The sequence below is a fragment of the Amia ocellicauda genome, chromosome 12 (genome assembly GCF_036373705.1).
Source record: "Amia ocellicauda isolate fAmiCal2 chromosome 12, fAmiCal2.hap1, whole genome shotgun sequence".
Lineage (NCBI taxonomy): Eukaryota > Metazoa > Chordata > Actinopteri > Amiiformes > Amiidae > Amia > Amia ocellicauda.
This window is the reverse complement of record NC_089861.1, coordinates 21033147-21046509: the sequence shown is the minus strand read 5'-3', so window position 1 is coordinate 21046509 and position 13363 is coordinate 21033147. Positions and strand designations below refer to the sequence as shown.

The window sequence follows — 13363 nt, the reverse complement described above, 5'->3', positions numbered from 1 at the left end:
CCGACTTCCGTGCCTGCATTCACCATCCGGAGGCTTCGGCTCAAATCGTCTATTCTGGTCCAAAGACTTCTTGGGAGGGTTACAGGCTGCAGTTCATGCCGAACTACGAGCGCCTGCTCGACGTGAGCACATCATTGGCACTTTTGCGTGAAGGCCAGCTCCCGCAAGTGAGCAGAGTGGCGCAGCGGAAGCGTGCTGGGCCCATAACCCAAAGGTCGATGGATCGAAACCATTCTCTGCTATGACTTTTAGATTCCTTTGCGTTGCGTAACAGAAAGCCATATGCTCTCAGAGACCTCACCTGCACTTGAGGACTTGAAAAACTGCAGCAGCCAGTTCGTTTTCTAAGCAATCGTAAAAGGCTTCTCACGCTGACTGAAGGAATATTTATCCATCCATCCATCTATCTATCTATCTATCCCTATCTATCTGTATTTCTGTCTTTCAACATTTGTGAATGTCACTGTAGCCTGCAAACTCGTGCCCTTGCGAAAGGCTAGGACGAGGCAAATCACAGCTCTGGGAGAAGCTAGCATTGACAGTCGTTGGTCTCAACTGACAACAAGTGCACACATCAGCCTGCTTCCTGAACCAGCAGGCTTTTACCGTCCCCTTCGCCACTCTACACTTCCTTACCATAAAGAAAGGCAACAAGCAGAAGGAGGCGCACAACGTGGGGCTCGAACCCACGACCCTGAGATTAAGAGTCTCATGCTCTACCGACTGAGCTAGCCGGGCCACTGCGGGGGCCGCAGCGCAAGACAGCCCGCCGGAGTCTGCAAGAAGAAATGCGGCCACTTGACGGACGCACGGGCGTCCAATACTTTCCGACTTCCGTGCCTGCATTCACCATCCGGAGGCTTCGGCTCAAATCGTCTATTCTGGTCCAAAGACTTCTTGGGAGGGTTACAGGCTGCAGTTCATGCCGAACTACGAGCGCCTGCTCGACGTGAGCACATCATTGGCACTTTTGCGTGAAGGACAGCTCCCGCAAGTGAGCAGAGTGGCGCAGCGGAAGCGTGCTGGGCCCATAACCCAAAGGTCGATGGATCGAAACCATTCTCTGCTATGACTTTTAGATTCCTTTGCGTTGCGTAACAGAAAGCCATATGCTCTCAGAGACCTCACCTGCACTTGAGGACTTGAAAAACTGCAGCAGCCAGTTCGTTTTCTAAGCAATCGTAAAAGGCTTCTCACGCTGACTGAAGGAATATTTATCCATCCATCCATCTATCTATCTATCTATCCCTATCTATCTGTATTTCTGTCTTTCAACATTTGTGAATGTCACTGTAGCCTGCAAACTCGTGCCCTTGCGAAAGGCTAGGACGAGGCAAATCACAGCTCTGGGAGAAGCTAGCATTGACAGTCGTTGGTCTCAACTGACAACAAGTGCACACATCAGCCTGCTTCCTGAACCAGCAGGCTTTTACCGTCCCCTTCGCCACTCTACACTTCCTTACCATAAAGAAAGGCAACAAGCAACCCATAACCCAGAGGTCGATGGATCGAAACCATTCTCTGCTATGACTTTTAGATTCCTTTGCGTTGCGTAACAGAAAGCCATATGCTCTCAGAGACCTCACCTGCACTTGAGGACTTGAAAAACTGCAGCAGCCAGTTCGTTTTCTAAGCAATCGTAAAAGGCTTCTCACGCTGACTGAAGGAATATTTATCCATCCATCCATCTATCTATCTGTATTTCTGTCTTTCAACATTTGTGAATGTCACTGTAGCCTGCAAACTCGTGCCCTTGCGAAAGGCTAGGACGAGGCAAATCACAGCTCTGGGAGAAGCTAGCATTGACAGTCGTTGGTCTCAACTGACAACAAGTGCACACATCAGCCTGCTTCCTGAACCAGCAGGCTTTTACCGTCCCCTTCGCCACTCTACACTTCCTTACCATAAAGAAAGGCAACAAGCAGAAGGAGGCGCCCAACGTGGGGCTCGAACCCACGACCCTGAGATTAAGAGTCTCATGCTCTACCGACTGAGCTAGCCGGGCCACTGCGGGGGCCGCAGCGCAAGACAGCCCGCCGGAGTCTGCAAGAAGAAATGCGGCCACTTGACGGACGCACGGGCGTCCAATACTTTCCGACTTCCGTGCCTGCATTCACCATCCGGAGGCTTCGGCTCAAATCGTCTATTCTGGTCCAAAGACTTCTTGGGAGGGTTACAGGCTGCAGTTCATGCCGAACTACGAGCGCCTGCTCGACGTGAGCACATCATTGGCACTTTTGCGTGAAGGCCAGCTCCCGCAAGTGAGCAGAGTGGCGCAGCGGAAGCGTGCTGGGCCCATAACCCAAAGGTCGATGGATCGAAACCATTCTCTGCTATGACTTTTAGATTCCTTTGCGTTGCGTAACAGAAAGCCATATGCTCTCAGAGACCTCACCTGCACTTGAGGACTTGAAAAACTGCAGCAGCCAGTTCGTTTTCTAAGCAATCGTAAAAGGCTTCTCACGCTGACTGAAGGAATATTTATCCATCCATCCATCTATCTATCTATCTATCCCTATCTATCTGTATTTCTGTCTTTCAACATTTGTGAATGTCACTGTAGCCTGCAAACTCGTGCCCTTGCGAAAGGCTAGGACGAGGCAAATCACAGCTCTGGGAGAAGCTAGCATTGACAGTCGTTGGTCTCAACTGACAACAAGTGCACACATCAGCCTGCTTCCTGAACCAGCAGGCTTTTACCGTCCCCTTCGCCACTCTACACTTCCTTACCATAAAGAAAGGCAACAAGCAGAAGGAGGCGCACAACGTGGGGCTCGAACCCACGACCCTGAGATTAAGAGTCTCATGCTCTACCGACTGAGCTAGCCGGGCCACTGCGGGGGCCGCAGCGCAAGACAGCCCGCCGGAGTCTGCAAGAAGAAATGCGGCCACTTGACGGACGCACGGGCGTCCAATACTTTCCGACTTCCGTGCCTGCATTCACCATCCGGAGGCTTCGGCTCAAATCGTCTATTCTGGTCCAAAGACTTCTTGGGAGGGTTACAGGCTGCAGTTCATGCCGAACTACGAGCGCCTGCTCGACGTGAGCACATCATTGGCACTTTTGCGTGAAGGACAGCTCCCGCAAGTGAGCAGAGTGGCGCAGCGGAAGCGTGCTGGGCCCATAACCCAAAGGTCGATGGATCGAAACCATTCTCTGCTATGACTTTTAGATTCCTTTGCGTTGCGTAACAGAAAGCCATATGCTCTCAGAGACCTCACCTGCACTTGAGGACTTGAAAAACTGCAGCAGCCAGTTCGTTTTCTAAGCAATCGTAAAAGGCTTCTCACGCTGACTGAAGGAATATTTATCCATCCATCCATCTATCTATCTATCTATCCCTATCTATCTGTATTTCTGTCTTTCAACATTTGTGAATGTCACTGTAGCCTGCAAACTCGTGCCCTTGCGAAAGGCTAGGACGAGGCAAATCACAGCTCTGGGAGAAGCTAGCATTGACAGTCGTTGGTCTCAACTGACAACAAGTGCACACATCAGCCTGCTTCCTGAACCAGCAGGCTTTTACCGTCCCCTTCGCCACTCTACACTTCCTTACCATAAAGAAAGGCAACAAGCAACCCATAACCCAGAGGTCGATGGATCGAAACCATTCTCTGCTATGACTTTTAGATTCCTTTGCGTTGCGTAACAGAAAGCCATATGCTCTCAGAGACCTCACCTGCACTTGAGGACTTGAAAAACTGCAGCAGCCAGTTCGTTTTCTAAGCAATCGTAAAAGGCTTCTCACGCTGACTGAAGGAATATTTATCCATCCATCCATCCATCCATCTATCTATCCCTATCTATCTGTATTTCTGTCTTTCAACATTTGTGAATGTCACTGTAGCCTGCAAACTCGTGCCCTTGCGAAAGGCTAGGACGAGGCAAATCACAGCTCTGGGAGAAGCTAGCATTGACAGTCGTTGGTCTCAACTGACAACAAGTGCACACATCAGCCTGCTTCCTGAACCAGCAGGCTTTTACCGTCCCCTTCGCCACTCTACACTTCCTTACCATAAAGAAAGGCAACAAGCAACCCATAACCCAGAGGTCGATGGATCGAAACCATTCTCTGCTATGACTTTTAGATTCCTTTGCGTTGCGTAACAGAAAGCCATATGCTCTCAGAGACCTCACCTGCACTTGAGGACTTGAAAAACTGCAGCAGCCAGTTCGTTTTCTAAGCAATCGTAAAAGGCTTCTCACGCTGACTGAAGGAATATTTATCCATCCATCCATCTATCTATCTGTATTTCTGTCTTTCAACATTTGTGAATGTCACTGTAGCCTGCAAACTCGTGCCCTTGCGAAAGGCTAGGACGAGGCAAATCACAGCTCTGGGAGAAGCTAGCATTGACAGTCGTTGGTCTCAACTGACAACAAGTGCACACATCAGCCTGCTTCCTGAACCAGCAGGCTTTTACCGTCCCCTTCGCCACTCTACACTTCCTTACCATAAAGAAAGGCAACAAGCAGAAGGAGGCGCCCAACGTGGGGCTCGAACCCACGACCCTGAGATTAAGAGTCTCATGCTCTACCGACTGAGCTAGCCGGGCCACTGCGGGGGCCGCAGCGCAAGACAGCCCGCCGGAGTCTGCAAGAAGAAATGCGGCCACTTGACGGACGCACGGGCGTCCAATACTTTCCGACTTCCGTGCCTGCATTCACCATCCGGAGGCTTCGGCTCAAATCGTCTATTCTGGTCCAAAGACTTCTTGGGAGGGTTACAGGCTGCAGTTCATGCCGAACTACGAGCGTCTGCTCGACGTGAGCACATCATTGGCACTTTTGCGTGAAGGCCAGCTCCCGCAAGTGAGCAGAGTGGCGCAGCGGAAGCGTGCTGGGCCCATAACCCAAAGGTCGATGGATCGAAACCATTCTCTGCTATGACTTTTAGATTCCTTTGCGTTGCGTAACAGAAAGCCATATGCTCTCAGAGACCTCACCTGCACTTGAGGACTTGAAAAACTGCAGCAGCCAGTTCGTTTTCTAAGCAATCGTAAAAGGCTACTCACGCTGACTGAAGGAATATTTATCCATCCATCCATCTATCTATCTATCTATCCCGATCTATCTGTATTTCTGTCTTTCAACATTTGTGAATGTCACTGTAGCCTGCAAACTCGTGCCCTTGCGAAAGGCTAGGACGAGGCAAATCACAGCTCTGGGAGAAGCTAGCATTGACAGTCGTTGGTCTCAACTGACAACAAGTGCACACATCAGCCTGCTTCCTGAACCAGCAGGCTTTTACCGTCCCCTTCGCCACTCTACACTTCCTTACCATAAAGAAAGGCAACAAGCAGAAGGAGGCGCACAACGTGGGGCTCGAACCCACGACCCTGAGATTAAGAGTCTCATGCTCTACCGACTGAGCTAGCCGGGCCACTGCGGGGGCCGCAGCGCAAGACAGCCCGCCGGAGTCTGCAAGAAGAAATGCGGCCACTTGACGGACGCACGGGCGTCCAATACTTTCCGACTTCCGTGCCTGCATTCACCATCCGGAGGCTTCGGCTCAAATCGTCTATTCTGGTCCAAAGACTTCTTGGGAGGGTTACAGGCTGCAGTTCATGCCGAACTACGAGCGCCTGCTCGACGTGAGCACATCATTGGCACTTTTGCGTGAAGGACAGCTCCCGCAAGTGAGCAGAGTGGCGCAGCGGAAGCGTGCTGGGCCCATAACCCAAAGGTCGATGGATCGAAACCATTCTCTGCTATGACTTTTAGATTCCTTTGCGTTGCGTAACAGAAAGCCATATGCTCTCAGAGACCTCACCTGCACTTGAGGACTTGAAAAACTGCAGCAGCCAGTTCGTTTTCTAAGCAATCGTAAAAGGCTTCTCACGCTGACTGAAGGAATATTTATCCATCCATCCATCTATCTATCTATCTATCCCTATCTATCTGTATTTCTGTCTTTCAACATTTGTGAATGTCACTGTAGCCTGCAAACTCGTGCCCTTGCGAAAGGCTAGGACGAGGCAAATCACAGCTCTGGGAGAAGCTAGCATTGACAGTCGTTGGTCTCAACTGACAACAAGTGCACACATCAGCCTGCTTCCTGAACCAGCAGGCTTTTACCGTCCCCTTCGCCACTCTACACTTCCTTACCATAAAGAAAGGCAACAAGCAACCCATAACCCAGAGGTCGATGGATCGAAACCATTCTCTGCTATGACTTTTAGATTCCTTTGCGTTGCGTAACAGAAAGCCATATGCTCTCAGAGACCTCACCTGCACTTGAGGACTTGAAAAACTGCAGCAGCCAGTTCGTTTTCTAAGCAATCGTAAAAGGCTTCTCACGCTGACTGAAGGAATATTTATCCATCCATCCATCCATCCATCTATCTATCCCTATCTATCTGTATTTCTGTCTTTCAACATTTGTGAATGTCACTGTAGCCTGCAAACTCGTGCCCTTGCGAAAGGCTAGGACGAGGCAAATCACAGCTCTGGGAGAAGCTAGCATTGACAGTCGTTGGTCTCAACTGACAACAAGTGCACACATCAGCCTGCTTCCTGAACCAGCAGGCTTTTACCGTCCCCTTCGCCACTCTACACTTCCTTACCATAAAGAAAGGCAACAAGCAACCCATAACCCAGAGGTCGATGGATCGAAACCATTCTCTGCTATGACTTTTAGATTCCTTTGCGTTGCGTAACAGAAAGCCATATGCTCTCAGAGACCTCACCTGCACTTGAGGACTTGAAAAACTGCAGCAGCCAGTTCGTTTTCTAAGCAATCGTAAAAGGCTTCTCACGCTGACTGAAGGAATATTTATCCATCCATCCATCTATCTATCTGTATTTCTGTCTTTCAACATTTGTGAATGTCACTGTAGCCTGCAAACTCGTGCCCTTGCGAAAGGCTAGGACGAGGCAAATCACAGCTCTGGGAGAAGCTAGCATTGACAGTCGTTGGTCTCAACTGACAACAAGTGCACACATCAGCCTGCTTCCTGAACCAGCAGGCTTTTACCGTCCCCTTCGCCACTCTACACTTCCTTACCATAAAGAAAGGCAACAAGCAGAAGGAGGCGCCCAACGTGGGGCTCGAACCCACGACCCTGAGATTAAGAGTCTCATGCTCTACCGACTGAGCTAGCCGGGCCACTGCGGGGGCCGCAGCGCAAGACAGCCCGCCGGAGTCTGCAAGAAGAAATGCGGCCACTTGACGGACGCACGGGCGTCCAATACTTTCCGACTTCCGTGCCTGCATTCACCATCCGGAGGCTTCGGCTCAAATCGTCTATTCTGGTCCAAAGACTTCTTGGGAGGGTTACAGGCTGCAGTTCATGCCGAACTACGAGCGTCTGCTCGACGTGAGCACATCATTGGCACTTTTGCGTGAAGGCCAGCTCCCGCAAGTGAGCAGAGTGGCGCAGCGGAAGCGTGCTGGGCCCATAACCCAAAGGTCGATGGATCGAAACCATTCTCTGCTATGACTTTTAGATTCCTTTGCGTTGCGTAACAGAAAGCCATATGCTCTCAGAGACCTCACCTGCACTTGAGGACTTGAAAAACTGCAGCAGCCAGTTCGTTTTCTAAGCAATCGTAAAAGGCTACTCACGCTGACTGAAGGAATATTTATCCATCCATCCATCTATCTATCTATCTATCCCGATCTATCTGTATTTCTGTCTTTCAACATTTGTGAATGTCACTGTAGCCTGCAAACTCGTGCCCTTGCGAAAGGCTAGGACGAGGCAAATCACAGCTCTGGGAGAAGCTAGCATTGACAGTCGTTGGTCTCAACTGACAACAAGTGCACACATCAGCCTGCTTCCTGAACCAGCAGGCTTTTACCGTCCCCTTCGCCACTCTACACTTCCTTACCATAAAGAAAGGCAACAAGCAACCCATAACCCAGAGGTCGATGGATCGAAACCATTCTCTGCTATGACTTTTAGATTCCTTTGCGTTGCGTAACAGAAAGCCATATGCTCTCAGAGACCTCACCTGCACTTGAGGACTTGAAAAACTGCAGCAGCCAGTTCGTTTTCTAAGCAATCGTAAAAGGCTTCTCACGCTGACTGAAGGAATATTTATCCATCCATCCATCTATCTATCTGTATTTCTGTCTTTCAACATTTGTGAATGTCACTGTAGCCTGCAAACTCGTGCCCTTGCGAAAGGCTAGGACGAGGCAAATCACAGCTCTGGGAGAAGCTAGCATTGACAGTCGTTGGTCTCAACTGACAACAAGTGCACACATCAGCCTGCTTCCTGAACCAGCAGGCTTTTACCGTCCCCTTCGCCACTCTACACTTCCTTACCATAAAGAAAGGCAACAAGCAGAAGGAGGCGCCCAACGTGGGGCTCGAACCCACGACCCTGAGATTAAGAGTCTCATGCTCTACCGACTGAGCTAGCCGGGCCACTGCGGGGGCCGCAGCGCAAGACAGCCCGCCGGAGTCTGCAAGAAGAAATGCGGCCACTTGACGGACGCACGGGCGTCCAATACTTTCCGACTTCCGTGCCTGCATTCACCATCCGGAGGCTTCGGCTCAAATCGTCTATTCTGGTCCAAAGACTTCTTGGGAGGGTTACAGGCTGCAGTTCATGCCGAACTACGAGCGCCTGCTCGACGTGAGCACATCATTGGCACTTTTGCGTGAAGGCCAGCTCCCGCAAGTGAGCAGAGTGGCGCAGCGGAAGCGTGCTGGGCCCATAACCCAAAGGTCGATGGATCGAAACCATTCTCTGCTATGACTTTTAGATTCCTTTGCGTTGCGTAACAGAAAGCCATATGCTCTCAGAGACCTCACCTGCACTTGAGGACTTGAAAAACTGCAGCAGCCAGTTCGTTTTCTAAGCAATCGTAAAAGGCTTCTCACGCTGACTGAAGGAATATTTATCCATCCATCCATCTATCTATCTATCTATCCCTATCTATCTGTATTTCTGTCTTTCAACATTTGTGAATGTCACTGTAGCCTGCAAACTCGTGCCCTTGCGAAAGGCTAGGACGAGGCAAATCACAGCTCTGGGAGAAGCTAGCATTGACAGTCGTTGGTCTCAACTGACAACAAGTGCACACATCAGCCTGCTTCCTGAACCAGCAGGCTTTTACCGTCCCCTTCGCCACTCTACACTTCCTTACCATAAAGAAAGGCAACAAGCAGAAGGAGGCGCACAACGTGGGGCTCGAACCCACGACCCTGAGATTAAGAGTCTCATGCTCTACCGACTGAGCTAGCCGGGCCACTGCGGGGGCCGCAGCGCAAGACAGCCCGCCGGAGTCTGCAAGAAGAAATGCGGCCACTTGACGGACGCACGGGCGTCCAATACTTTCCGACTTCCGTGCCTGCATTCACCATCCGGAGGCTTCGGCTCAAATCGTCTATTCTGGTCCAAAGACTTCTTGGGAGGGTTACAGGCTGCAGTTCATGCCGAACTACGAGCGCCTGCTCGACGTGAGCACATCATTGGCACTTTTGCGTGAAGGACAGCTCCCGCAAGTGAGCAGAGTGGCGCAGCGGAAGCGTGCTGGGCCCATAACCCAAAGGTCGATGGATCGAAACCATTCTCTGCTATGACTTTTAGATTCCTTTGCGTTGCGTAACAGAAAGCCATATGCTCTCAGAGACCTCACCTGCACTTGAGGACTTGAAAAACTGCAGCAGCCAGTTCGTTTTCTAAGCAATCGTAAAAGGCTTCTCACGCTGACTGAAGGAATATTTATCCATCCATCCATCTATCTATCTATCTATCCCTATCTATCTGTATTTCTGTCTTTCAACATTTGTGAATGTCACTGTAGCCTGCAAACTCGTGCCCTTGCGAAAGGCTAGGACGAGGCAAATCACAGCTCTGGGAGAAGCTAGCATTGACAGTCGTTGGTCTCAACTGACAACAAGTGCACACATCAGCCTGCTTCCTGAACCAGCAGGCTTTTACCGTCCCCTTCGCCACTCTACACTTCCTTACCATAAAGAAAGGCAACAAGCAACCCATAACCCAGAGGTCGATGGATCGAAACCATTCTCTGCTATGACTTTTAGATTCCTTTGCGTTGCGTAACAGAAAGCCATATGCTCTCAGAGACCTCACCTGCACTTGAGGACTTGAAAAACTGCAGCAGCCAGTTCGTTTTCTAAGCAATCGTAAAAGGCTTCTCACGCTGACTGAAGGAATATTTATCCATCCATCCATCTATCTATCTGTATTTCTGTCTTTCAACATTTGTGAATGTCACTGTAGCCTGCAAACTCGTGCCCTTGCGAAAGGCTAGGACGAGGCAAATCACAGCTCTGGGAGAAGCTAGCATTGACAGTCGTTGGTCTCAACTGACAACAAGTGCACACATCAGCCTGCTTCCTGAACCAGCAGGCTTTTACCGTCCCCTTCGCCACTCTACACTTCCTTACCATAAAGAAAGGCAACAAGCAGAAGGAGGCGCCCAACGTGGGGCTCGAACCCACGACCCTGAGATTAAGAGTCTCATGCTCTACCGACTGAGCTAGCCGGGCCACTGCGGGGGCAGCAGCGCAAGACAGCCCGCCGGAGTCTGCAAGAAGAAATGCGGCCACTTGACGGACGCACGGGCGTCCAATACTTTCCGACTTCCGTGCCTGCATTCACCATCCGGAGGCTTCGGCTCAAATCGTCTATTCTGGTCCAAAGACTTCTTGGGAGGGTTACAGGCTGCAGTTCATGCCGAACTACGAGCGCCTGCTCGACGTGAGCACATCATTGGCACTTTTGCGTGAAGGCCAGCTCCCGCAAGTGAGCAGAGTGGCGCAGCGGAAGCGTGCTGGGCCCATAACCCAAAGGTCGATGGATCGAAACCATTCTCTGCTATGACTTTTAGATTCCTTTGCGTTGCGTAACAGAAAGCCATATGCTCTCAGAGACCTCACCTGCACTTGAGGACTTGAAAAACTGCAGCAGCCAGTTCGTTTTCTAAGCAATCGTAAAAGGCTTCTCACGCTGACTGAAGGAATATTTATCCATCCATCCATCTATCTATCTATCTATCCCTATCTATCTGTATTTCTGTCTTTCAACATTTGTGAATGTCACTGTAGCCTGCAAACTCGTGCCCTTGCGAAAGGCTAGGACGAGGCAAATCACAGCTCTGGGAGAAGCTAGCATTGACAGTCGTTGGTCTCAACTGACAACAAGTGCACACATCAGCCTGCTTCCTGAACCAGCAGGCTTTTACCGTCCCCTTCGCCACTCTACACTTCCTTACCATAAAGAAAGGCAACAAGCAGAAGGAGGCGCACAACGTGGGGCTCGAACCCACGACCCTGAGATTAAGAGTCTCATGCTCTACCGACTGAGCTAGCCGGGCCACTGCGGGGGCCGCAGCGCAAGACAGCCCGCCGGAGTCTGCAAGAAGAAATGCGGCCACTTGACGGACGCACGGGCGTCCAATACTTTCCGACTTCCGTGCCTGCATTCACCATCCGGAGGCTTCGGCTCAAATCGTCTATTCTGGTCCAAAGACTTCTTGGGAGGGTTACAGGCTGCAGTTCATGCCGAACTACGAGCGCCTGCTCGACGTGAGCACATCATTGGCACTTTTGCGTGAAGGACAGCTCCCGCAAGTGAGCAGAGTGGCGCAGCGGAAGCGTGCTGGGCCCATAACCCAAAGGTCGATGGATCGAAACCATTCTCTGCTATGACTTTTAGATTCCTTTGCGTTGCGTAACAGAAAGCCATATGCTCTCAGAGACCTCACCTGCACTTGAGGACTTGAAAAACTGCAGCAGCCAGTTCGTTTTCTAAGCAATCGTAAAAGGCTTCTCACGCTGACTGAAGGAATATTTATCCATCCATCCATCTATCTATCTATCTATCCCTATCTATCTGTATTTCTGTCTTTCAACATTTGTGAATGTCACTGTAGCCTGCAAACTCGTGCCCTTGCGAAAGGCTAGGACGAGGCAAATCACAGCTCTGGGAGAAGCTAGCATTGACAGTCGTTGGTCTCAACTGACAACAAGTGCACACATCAGCCTGCTTCCTGAACCAGCAGGCTTTTACCGTCCCCTTCGCCACTCTACACTTCCTTACCATAAAGAAAGGCAACAAGCAACCCATAACCCAGAGGTCGATGGATCGAAACCATTCTCTGCTATGACTTTTAGATTCCTTTGCGTTGCGTAACAGAAAGCCATATGCTCTCAGAGACCTCACCTGCACTTGAGGACTTGAAAAACTGCAGCAGCCAGTTCGTTTTCTAAGCAATCGTAAAAGGCTTCTCACGCTGACTGAAGGAATATTTATCCATCCATCCATCCATCCATCTATCTATCCCTATCTATCTGTATTTCTGTCTTTCAACATTTGTGAATGTCACTGTAGCCTGCAAACTCGTGCCCTTGCGAAAGGCTAGGACGAGGCAAATCACAGCTCTGGGAGAAGCTAGCATTGACAGTCGTTGGTCTCAACTGACAACAAGTGCACACATCAGCCTGCTTCCTGAACCAGCAGGCTTTTACCGTCCCCTTCGCCACTCTACACTTCCTTACCATAAAGAAAGGCAACAAGCAACCCATAACCCAGAGGTCGATGGATCGAAACCATTCTCTGCTATGACTTTTAGATTCCTTTGCGTTGCGTAACAGAAAGCCATATGCTCTCAGAGACCTCACCTGCACTTGAGGACTTGAAAAACTGCAGCAGCCAGTTCGTTTTCTAAGCAATCGTAAAAGGCTTCTCACGCTGACTGAAGGAATATTTATCCATCCATCCATCTATCTATCTGTATTTCTGTCTTTCAACATTTGTGAATGTCACTGTAGCCTGCAAACTCGTGCCCTTGCGAAAGGCTAGGACGAGGCAAATCACAGCTCTGGGAGAAGCTAGCATTGACAGTCGTTGGTCTCAACTGACAACAAGTGCACACATCAGCCTGCTTCCTGAACCAGCAGGCTTTTACCGTCCCCTTCGCCACTCTACACTTCCTTACCATAAAGAAAGGCAACAAGCAGAAGGAGGCGCCCAACGTGGGGCTCGAACCCACGACCCTGAGATTAAGAGTCTCATGCTCTACCGACTGAGCTAGCCGGGCCACTGCGGGGGCCGCAGCGCAAGACAGCCCGCCGGAGTCTGCAAGAAGAAATGCGGCCACTTGACGGACGCACGGGCGTCCAATACTTTCCGACTTCCGTGCCTGCATTCACCATCCGGAGGCTTCGGCTCAAATCGTCTATTCTGGTCCAAAGACTTCTTGGGAGGGTTACAGGCTGCAGTTCATGCCGAACTACGAGCGTCTGCTCGACGTGAGCACATCATTGGCACTTTTGCGTGAAGGCCAGCTCCCGCAAGTGAGCAGAGTGGCGCAGCGGAAGCGTGCTGGGCCCATAACCCAAAGGTCGATGGATCGAAACCATTCTCTGCTATGACTTTTAG

The 13363-nt window shown here is 50.5% G+C and overlaps 11 non-coding genes across 11 annotated transcripts; all 11 read right to left on the bottom strand.

The window, feature by feature from the left end:
- Positions 1–665: 665 nt before the first annotated feature.
- Positions 666–738, bottom strand: trnak-cuu (transfer RNA lysine (anticodon CUU)). Its single transcript has one exon. It is a non-coding gene; the product is annotated as a tRNA-Lys (tRNA).
- Positions 739–1932: 1194 nt separating this feature from the next.
- On the bottom strand, positions 1933–2005 carry trnak-cuu (transfer RNA lysine (anticodon CUU)). The gene has a single exon. It is a non-coding gene; the product is annotated as a tRNA-Lys (tRNA).
- A 754-nt stretch (positions 2006–2759) lies between these two features.
- On the bottom strand, positions 2760–2832 carry trnak-cuu (transfer RNA lysine (anticodon CUU)). The gene has a single exon. It is a non-coding gene; the product is annotated as a tRNA-Lys (tRNA).
- A 1652-nt stretch (positions 2833–4484) lies between these two features.
- Positions 4485–4557, bottom strand: trnak-cuu (transfer RNA lysine (anticodon CUU)). The gene has a single exon. It is a non-coding gene; the product is annotated as a tRNA-Lys (tRNA).
- A 754-nt stretch (positions 4558–5311) lies between these two features.
- Positions 5312–5384, bottom strand: trnak-cuu (transfer RNA lysine (anticodon CUU)). Its single transcript has one exon. It is a non-coding gene; the product is annotated as a tRNA-Lys (tRNA).
- Positions 5385–7036: 1652 nt separating this feature from the next.
- Positions 7037–7109, bottom strand: trnak-cuu (transfer RNA lysine (anticodon CUU)). Its single transcript has one exon. It is a non-coding gene; the product is annotated as a tRNA-Lys (tRNA).
- A 1194-nt stretch (positions 7110–8303) lies between these two features.
- Positions 8304–8376, bottom strand: trnak-cuu (transfer RNA lysine (anticodon CUU)). Its single transcript has one exon. It is a non-coding gene; the product is annotated as a tRNA-Lys (tRNA).
- Positions 8377–9130: 754 nt separating this feature from the next.
- trnak-cuu (transfer RNA lysine (anticodon CUU)) lies at positions 9131–9203 on the bottom strand. The gene has a single exon. It is a non-coding gene; the product is annotated as a tRNA-Lys (tRNA).
- A 1194-nt stretch (positions 9204–10397) lies between these two features.
- Positions 10398–10470, bottom strand: trnak-cuu (transfer RNA lysine (anticodon CUU)). The gene has a single exon. It is a non-coding gene; the product is annotated as a tRNA-Lys (tRNA).
- A 754-nt stretch (positions 10471–11224) lies between these two features.
- Positions 11225–11297, bottom strand: trnak-cuu (transfer RNA lysine (anticodon CUU)). Its single transcript has one exon. It is a non-coding gene; the product is annotated as a tRNA-Lys (tRNA).
- Positions 11298–12949: 1652 nt separating this feature from the next.
- Positions 12950–13022, bottom strand: trnak-cuu (transfer RNA lysine (anticodon CUU)). The gene has a single exon. It is a non-coding gene; the product is annotated as a tRNA-Lys (tRNA).
- Between the last annotated feature and the right edge of the window lie 341 nt (positions 13023–13363).